This window comes from Phoenix dactylifera, unplaced genomic scaffold (assembly GCF_009389715.1).
Source record: "Phoenix dactylifera cultivar Barhee BC4 unplaced genomic scaffold, palm_55x_up_171113_PBpolish2nd_filt_p 000882F, whole genome shotgun sequence".
NCBI classification, from domain to species: Eukaryota; Viridiplantae; Streptophyta; class Magnoliopsida; order Arecales; family Arecaceae; genus Phoenix; species Phoenix dactylifera.
The window spans coordinates 42,455-52,438 of NW_024068245.1; the positions used below are offsets into that span (position 1 = coordinate 42,455).

At 39.4% G+C, this 9,984-nt stretch overlaps 1 non-coding gene across 1 annotated transcript; it reads right to left on the reverse strand.

The window, feature by feature from the left end:
* Positions 1-9,284: 9,284 nt before the first annotated feature.
* LOC120107499 lies at positions 9,285-9,390 on the reverse strand. The gene has a single exon (XR_005509230.1). It is a non-coding gene; the product is annotated as a small nucleolar RNA R71 (small nucleolar RNA).
* Between the last annotated feature and the right edge of the window lie 594 nt (positions 9,391-9,984).

The window sequence follows — 9,984 nt, forward strand, 5'->3', positions numbered from 1 at the left end:
ATGGTGTATAGGGAAAAGAAACAAATATTAAACACAAACTTTTTGATATAGGGTTGTAGGGGGTACAAATACAGGCAGCTAGCGCATGGAGGGGCCATAAGCTCTTCTGCGTAACAACTGTTAGAAAACCTTGGTAACTACTAAGCACTTGTTTAAGTCACGAGAATTTTTTTTTTTCAAAAGGCTTTTTTTTTTTTTGAAAAGATGATTTCTAAAAATATGATATCTGAAAAATAGTTTTAGCATATCTGTTTGATCATGAGAAAGTGGCACAGGCTTATATTTAGTTGAGTATCTATTTTTCTAAAAAACTTATATGAAATACCTATTATACCTTTAATAAAGTGAAAGATTTTACTTATGGATTTTGATGATTAAAGAGAATTTTTGGAGAAAAAATCTCAACCTCCAACTGCCTCTATGTTCATGAAATATGAAATCTTATTTTCATAGGGATGCTATTTTTTGATTTTTTTTTTCGAAAATTTCAATCAAATAAGTTTTTATTTTTTCATTGATCTTTTTTTTTTTTTCTTCGAACTAAACGAGTCGTAAGATATTTGATGCGATGCTGCTGAACCAAGTCATAAAGATTGATGGACATCTGTAGGTAAAGCATGTTGCGGAAGCCTCCCAGACTCTGGGCTTTATGTTGGCGGGTGAGCCTTCGCCAGTCCATTGCTTTGGGTAGTCAAGAGAGATGTAGCCGTACTCGATTGCTAGAACGGTGCCCTGATTAGAACTCGGGTCCACGGCAACTTCAAGAATGGTGACCAAATGGAAGCGTCGATCGAGGACGGGAAGATGATGGCGGAAGCCTCGCTCGCTGAATTTTTAAATAGTGGGATAGAGGTACGCGACCTTCCCCAATGAAATAATATTAGTCAGCTTGACTATATGACCAAATTAAATATAGCCATGCAAGTAAATTGTATGACATTTGGTGAGATAAATTATCATCCTCCATTCTTCATGTTCATTCTGCAGCAACCAGATGTGGCCGTAGAAAAGTTAAAAGTTATTGGAGGATGTCCTTCCTTTCATCTTGAGTCAACTATTTTGTGAGGATCCATGCGGGCGTGTGTTTAGTCCCACATTGGTTATCCGCTGATCGATTTTGGGTATCGGTACTTATATAAGAACCAAAAAAAAAATCTTTCGGCTAGCTATTTTGATGAAGTCGTGGATTATTACAAATGGTATCAGAGCGGATCTAGTCCATAACTTATATAGAGTAGGGGACACTGCAGCACGGATCCATGGGGTTGACTGCAGGCCGATCGTGATGCTTGTGATTCGAATGGTACTTAAATAGGAAAGTACGTGAGAACTCGTGTGGACGTTTGTTTAGTCCCAAATCGGTTATTCACTAGGTAAATCTTAGATACTTATAGAAAATTAAGAAATCCAAATAATATCTTTTGGCTAGCTTTTTTTTTTTTTTTTTTTTTTTGGTGAAATATCATGTTGTGACACATTTACCAGGCAATTGAATCATTGTATTAGCTTAATAAAGTACTTGTTTTTTTTTATAAAAGGAAAATTAAACCTAAGATCTGATAACGGGAAATTTGCGGACAAGGGTTAAAAAAAAAGGTTGGCTGGGAAGCAGACAGCAGAGCTGCCAAAGCCTGGAGTGGCCCCGCGTCTTTCGTCTCGTCCACGGAGCCCGGACCCTTTAGCCTCCCTGTTAAGGCTGGAGGGTGACGACAAGGACCGGGTGGGGGGATTCGCCCTCGCCGCCTCCGTCCGGTGAGGCCTCTCCACGGGTCTCCGTCCGTCCGACGCGGGGCGAATGCGGACGAAAGAGCGCAGAGCGGCTGAGTGGGTCCCACTCACCACCACCGACCGTCACGTTCTTAGATGGTGTGTGCGGCGGAGGTGGGGGTGGCGGCGGCGAATGGTGGGGGTGTAATCATGTTGAGCTGATTCAACTTAGGTCTAATCGGGCTTATGAAATTAATTTTATGCTTAAACTCTTGGATCAAGATTTTGTTTATTTATTATTATTTCAAGATTAATTATAATTTGAGGAGAAAAAGATTCCAATTGATCGGCTTGACAATTCTAAATTGAGACGAAATTATTTCAAGATTGCATCTGGCTCGGTCCAAGCTTGAAGTATACCTTGATTTAACCTTGCACTACAAAAAAAAATCTTTTTCGGCACTTTTTAGAGTATGTACCGATACTTATAAGTATCGATAATTTTAGCGCCGAAGCTTTCTAAAGCGTCGCAAAAGCGTCGGATAGGTAGGAGTAAAATTTTTTTTATGGACACTTTTAAGCATTGGGCTAGCTCGAGCCTTTGCCGATGCTTATAAGTGTCGGGCCTTTCCTGACGCTTATTAGCGTCTCTATAATTATTTTTTTAAAAAATTTATTTAAAAATCCTAAACCTAGGATTGAAAGCATCGTTATAATTCATTCGATAAATTTTTTCTCATTAAAATGGGAACTGGAGATCTATACAAGAGCTCAAGGATTGAAAGGGCCATACTGCTCCTCCATCCGTTTGAGAGAACAACTAAAAAGATTACAGAAATAAAAAAAAAGGGAGAAGCCAAAAATTTAAGCAAAAAAAAAAAAGACAAAAACAACAAGATGCCAAGCTTAGGGCATCTTGGAGGAGAACAGCTCAAAACAAAAGCATCACAAACACTCCACCGCCTGATCTTCGCTTTTTCTTTTTTCTCTTATTTTCTCTCTTCACCCTTGGCTTTGGATTCTTAGTTTTCTTCATCTCCATCACTATTCCGAATCACTGTCCATGCTCTCCATTCCCTTCAACCCTCTCCAGTTCTGCAGCCAAAACTAGCAAAAAATTAGAGTTGGGGGAGAAGGGGTTGGGGGACTAACCGGAGATGGCCTTGGGGGAGAAGGGGTTGGAGGGCTCAGTCAACCATCGAAGACTTGGTGTGCATCCAGAGGAGGAGGTTAAGAGGCCTTGCTTTGACGGTGTCGGATGCAATGTAGCCATTGATAAGGAGGTCGACGAGGCCATGGAGGAGGCAGAGGTGGAAGGTGCGGTAGGCGACGAAGAAGGCGGCAGGCATGTGGCGGTCCCTGATAGTCCAGAGGCAAGGAAGAAGAAGAGGAAGAGGCGGGGGAGGGGGCCTCGCCATGGGAGAATCTAATTTAACCTACCAAAGATGGATTCTAAAACTTAGGAGGAAAAAGGCAAAAAAATAGAACAGAGAAAAGAAAGAAGATAAAAGAGAAACCAAAGAAAAACCTGGATCCTCTCGAAGATAGCGATGGTGGAGCCCCTCGAAGAGCCAGCCGCCAAAGAGTTGCCACGCCACTAATGACCTACGCCTCCTCGACTTCCCCTCTAATCTCAACCTCAATCCTCTACCCCACCACCGGAACTGTAACCCCCCGCTCCCCGCTGCCGCCGGAGGGCTCCAGGACCAGTCCGAGCTAGATATCCTCGACTCCATGGTCATCCCTACTGTCGACGGCCTTCCGGTTAAGCATCTCGTGCTTTCTAAAGGGATTTGTTGGATTTGGGTTAGGGGGGAGGAGGAGGGGGGCAGCTAGAGGGGTTAGGGATCATGAGTGGGGGTTGGGGGGTGGCTGCAGGGGTTAGGGATGGGGGTGGGGGGGTTGGGGGGCGGCTGCAGGGTTTAGGGATTGAGAGAGGGGGATTATAATTTATCTCTTTTCTTGTTATGGCCCTCGATGATGCTTTCTGAAGCATAGCCGAGGGGAACTTGCCTCTGACGATGTTTTTTAAAGCGTCGTAAGAAATGAAGGTGCAATTGGTCTCCGACGATGCTTTCTAAAACGTCGTCTAATCATCTTTCTCTTTTCTATTTGGCCTCTGACGACGCTATTTAGCTTCGTCATAATATCAAAGCATCGGCAAAATTTGGCGCTGGAGCCAAAATTGCCAACGCTTCTATCTAGTGTCGGCATGTAAATATCGGGATAGCTAACTTTTCCTATAGTGTTGGTTTAAAGGATGAATTAACATTTAATTGGCTTCATGAATAAATAAAACACATTGTTTAAAGTCTTAATCTAACAATACTTTATTTTTGTGATATGAAATATATATTATATAGATATAATAAATATATTCAAGTCTTATCAAAATTTGATCGCGTTGGATCAATTTTTGTTGATCATAGGCTAATCGTAGTTGTTATCATTAGAATTGTGATACTATTAATTGGTTTTGAATGAATTTAGACCCTTAGCTAGAGAGGATGCTAGGACTTAAATGGAGAAAGTTTGTAAGGACATGTATGGACGTGCGTTTAGTCTAACATCAACCATGCATTAAGTAGATCTTGGACAATTATAAAAGCTAAGAAATTAAATAATACCTTTCGCTTAGTCTTTTTGGGTGATATCCTAGATAGTTATAAAATAAGAATGAGTATCCTAGAAATCCTATAATAGAGCATGTTTGTTTCATTTTTATTAGTAAGAATATTCAAAAATAGTATAATTAGCTGAGCATAATTGAAATTGAGATTTTTGAAAGAAAAATATGCCAATTTTTTAATCTGTAGATCCATATTTTTTCTTTTGGCAAAATTTTTGGATAGATTCTTGGGATTGAGACGAAAATGCCATTGCCTTTTAACTTAGATTTGATTCAATTACGAACTTACACAAGTTTTAGACAATGGTTACACAAGTATAGACCAAAATTTGCACAAATTTATGTAAATATTATTCAACACATAAACTTATAGTGTTAAAAACTTATGCAACTTGCTCAACATAGCATATATAACTGAACTCTATCTTGGAGGGAAAACTTCAAGTTGGAAGCTTCAAGGAAATTTTTGTCTTAATATTAAGAAACCATCTTAAATTATAAGAATAGAAAAATATTATTGAATCTGTAAATTAAAAATATGGATGAATTTTCCTTTCAAAATTCTCTTCAAAATTTATAAAAAATACTTCCAGTGAAAACTATGACAGAGAAAATCTACGAAGGAATATTATTAAAATTTAAGACTCTTTCTTCCTAATATAGCATGGATTACGCATTAGGACTGGGCATCGAGCTCTCCTTGTACATAGCTATATATATAAATGAAGGGCCTAAAAAATGCTTATGAAAAACAAATGTTGGAAGACAACAAGAAATAATTAACAAGGCCCCTACATGCTAAATGATAGTTGATCCAAGGGCCACACATCAATTTCCTTTTGATTCCTTTTCTTTTCCTTCCAATTAATCGTAGTAGAATGCAAAACATGCGATACATATATTGAAGATCCCAAAAGCTTAAGTTAATAGAAAAAAGGTCAATAATATATATCACACTTAATAGTATATAAATACCAAAAATAGAGTAAAGAGATAAAATGAATAACCATAGTCGAAACATAACAAGAAAGTTGCAAATGCTTGTGATGTAAGGGCTTATTGCCTTCACAATGGGCTCCATTATGCAGTTGCATGCTTGGAACATAATTGGAGCAAAGAAAGAAAAAAAAAAGCAAAGGGTGGAGTTGGTACCCTAGGAATTGCCCAGCATGCATTTATAAAATAAGAGGTAAATTTTCATAACAATGCATAAGGGTATTAAAACAAACAATAAGATGTGTGTAAAAATCATAAAGCAGGGACTAAATATTAAATGAATTGCACCCACATCTTCATTGATGCATGGCAACACAACATGAATATGAATGATAACATATTACTCCTGCAGAGCCCTGCCGAGGGATTTGTTAGAAGATAGAGCATGACTGTAGTCCGTTGTGCACTGGAAGAATGCAATGTACTTATAAACTTCACCATTCTTTTCAGCTAATGATGCATGTAGAACTATTGATATCTTGTTGATCTAATATATTTCTGCTTTTAATTTCATGAGATCAAACCAAGAGCATTAGTGATAAGTGCTTAATAATTTATAATTTAGTTACCTTTCCATAGCACTTATCAATATTTTTAAACTGATAAATACATATTTTACCATGAAATTGAACAAACATTGAAGTAAGTTTAAAATATGGTAATTATTCTCTTAAACTAGATTCTGAACTTGTCTCTCCCTTGGTTGCAATCTTTCATGAAAATTACAAAAAAATATATAAGGAGATTGTGTTGACCCGACTAAGGTTATAACTAAATGGGCTTTGGTCCTGATTTGATTGAAAGTTATAATTGTATAGGAAAATATTTGATTAACTCTTTTATTAAGTCACGGTCTGATCTGGTTGAGTCCAATCTGAAGCAGTTTAGTAAGAATTAAATGACATTGGGCTCGAGAACGAGTTCAAGCCAAATCAACAATCATGACCCACTTCAAACCCAAAGTAACTCCCAACCAATTCTTTACCTGCCTTCATATAAAATTTATAAATTTAAAAAAAACAAAAAAAAAAAAAGAAAATAATAAATATAATAAAATAAATAAAAATAATTTCGGGGAATTCACTGTTCATATGAACAGTGTCCCGTGAAAACACTGTTCATATGAACAGTGTTACAAAAAAAAAATAATAATGTAAACAAGAAGCCACTGTTCATCTTCTCCCCCCCGCAGTGCATCCGGGCCGTTCCCCTTCTTCCCATCGATTCCGCCTCGTCCTCCGCCTGTGACGCAGCCCGCAGCCGAGACCCAGCTCCGCCATCAAGCCGCGTCGAGGCATCTCCCCGTTGATCCCGCGGCCACCCACCATTCGGAGCGATCCTCCCAGCAGCCGGAAGTCACCCATCCGTGATCAAGGCAACGCAGCCATCTTCCTTCCTGCCTCTGCAACCACGGATCCATGTTCTCCACTCTTCCGGATCTCCAGCTCCTTTCAACGTCCCCGTGATCCCAGCGATCCTGCTTCCAAGTTTAAGCACCAGTCCAAGTTCCCAGCGTCCGTCTGCAGTGGTCCTCCAGCACCATTTCTTCCGCCGGTGATGCATCCCACGCTTCAAGCCTCCGCGTCTGCAAGCACTGTGACCCAAGGACCCAGCACCTCTTCCGTGATTTCCTCCCGTCGATCAAGCTCCCATTTCTTCCGCCCGTTTCAAATGCAGCTGGTGATCCCACGGATTGACGCCCTCCTTCCGTTTCCAAATCCCAGCCCCCAAGCAATCGGATCCCCAGCAATCACGCATCCTCTCCCTCTCGATGCTTCAACGATTGATCTATAAAAGGGAGAGAGGAAAGAAACAGAGGGAGGAGGCTCGGTGGAGAAGAAAGAAACAGGGGGGCTCTGTTTCGGTGAAGAAGAAGAAGAAAGCCGAGAGAAAGAAATAAAAAAAGAAGAGAGAGGGGAGGAAAGAGAAGAGTCTTGGATATTTTGGGAATTATGGGAGGTGATCAACTTTATTTGAGGATGGGAGGTCGTCCGGAAGCCATGCTCGGCTAAACATCTAGTCTAGGGCTGGATGAAGCCCTAGCAATGTATCAGGGCATTGTAGTTCTTATTTTTATTATTATTTTGGAGCTTGTTTAAATTCTTATTTTCAATGAAATATTCCTTTATGATATTTAAACTTTGAGCATGCTAGTTACTAATCATGTTTGCTAAAGTAGTCTAAGATGATCCATGCCTAGGAAGATGAAGTGTGCTGCATCCTAGATTAGCATACTTAGGTAGACACTTCATGCTATACCGAAGATGGATCTTCCTAACACTCTTTATGTTTTTATTTTAAAAGGCTTATAGCCAAAATTGCATGCCTTCCAAAAGATAAAAATTAAGAACACAATCCTTGATGCAATGCTATGTGGTGGATTCCAAACCCTAGATCTATTTACTTTGATTAAATTTCAATTCGTACTCATAGATTAACTTAGTTGAATCAAGTTAGCAAATCCTTCTTTTTGATTTATTTTTAAAAGAAAAATAACTTGTCTCCAATCCCTGTGGACCGACACCCGTAATCACTATCCTACGGGATACGTGCTATTGCGTGGTTTATTTTCAAAATTGAAATAACCGATCAATTTTTGGCGCCGTTGCCGGGGATTGCTAGCATAGTTATTTTTCTTATTAAAAAAAAAATTATTTAAAAATTAAAAAAAAAAATTCTTTTAAAAAAAAATTCTATTATTGTTACTTTTCTTATCTTCTTTTTCTCCCTTACTAATTTTTATTTATATTATTTGATCAGGAATCGAGGAAAAAATCTGGGATGATCAAAAGGAGAACTGCCGGAAAAGAAATGTTGTAGAGGTTTGCAAAAAAAAAAAAAAAAAAAAAAAAATTAAATTGCTGGGGAAATTCCCTTTGGTAACCTCTAAACTTTTCTTATTTAAATTAATTATTGGTTTGAAATTTTGTGGTGATTGTTTGATTTTAATTATAGCAAAATTGTGAATGCATGCTTGATACACATACACAAATCAATTTGCACATAGTAAGGGCAATCACCCCAACAAGATAAGAGCCGGATTTCATCACCGGACTCTTGCCCAACTTAGGTGAACTCAATCTCACATAGTGTCATCTTTAATTAAAATCAATTAGACGTTGGCTCCTAGGGACATTCGAGCTCAATAGGACGAAGATCACCGAAAGTTGCACCAATTTCGCTCTGTGGCTTAGTTGATGTCTAGGCAAGCTTTGTCCCTATAAGGGAGACAGTTCATCTGTTCGAGGCAAGTGGGTTTTAAGTGGGACCTTTGCGAACGCATCGTGACCCCTCCACTTACCTGGGAGCTTACCTGGTCAACTCGGTTCATTAGACCGGATTGGAGGCTTAGGTGACCTCTTCAAACCAGTTAGGAGCTGTCTAGTGATTTTAGGACAAAGACTAGGATTGATATGCTTTTCTCTTTTATTGCATGCTTGATTGATCAAGTACTAGTGTATGCACGGTAGTCGTTCTAGAGTACAAAATCTATTACCTTTTGACCCTGAAATAGAACGAACCCTTAGGAACATTCGAGCTAAGATCAAAACATTAGGATCATCCCCACCTCTTAAGATGGCTGAAGAACAACCCAAACTCTTGAGGGAATACTTTACTCCCACTATTTATACTTCCCCATCTTGCATTCGATTACCTGAGGTAGCAGCTGTACAATATGAAATAAAGTCTAGTGTGATCCAAATGCTCCCATCTTTTTATGGGCTCACCAATGAAGACCCATATAAACACCTAGATGAATTCCTTGAGATTTGCACCACTGTCAAGATTCAAAATTTCACTGATGATGCTTTAAAACTTAGATTATTCCCCTTCTCCCTTAAAGATAGAGCCAAACAATGGCTGAATTCTTTAGAAGCTAACTCAATTCGTTCTTGGGATCAAATGCAACAAGAATTCCTTAAAAAATACTTTCCCATAGGAAGAACGAACCAGTTTAGACGTGCCATTACAAGCTTCTCCCAAACCGAGGGAGAAGAATTTTATGAAACTTGGGAGAGATTTAGGGACCTAATCCGTAAATGCCCTCATCATCAAATACCTAAGTGGCAGCTAGTGCAATGTTTCTATGACGGTTTGACGGAACGAAACCGTCAGATGATCGATGCTGCATGCGGGGGGACTTTCATGCTTCGAAATGAGCATGAAGCATGGCAACTATTTGAAAATCTTAATGAAAACTCCCTCCACCATGCTTCGTGTTCTCGTCAAGCATCCCCGAATTTTCAAAGAAAAGGGGCCATTTGTGAAATAAGTCATTCTATGGACCTGTCTAGCAAGGTAGATGCATTGTCCCATAAGATTGACCAACTAATGATAGGAGGACAGGTCGTTAGTTCTTCCCAAGCACAAGTGTGTGCTATCTGTTCTAGCCCATCGCATCCTATTCATGAGTGCCCCTCAGCACCCCAATATCCCGAACTCGTGCAAGAACACATCAATGCTGCCCAAACACAGCCCAGACCGGGTAATGATCCATTTTCCAATACATATAATCCGGGATGGCGGAATCATCCAAATTTTTCTTGGAGGCAGCAAGCTTCTAATACCTCCCAACCCTTCCCCCAAAATTTTCAAAACCCTCAGAATTTTCATCTCTACCGTCCCTCAACTCAATTTCAGCATCCTCCTCC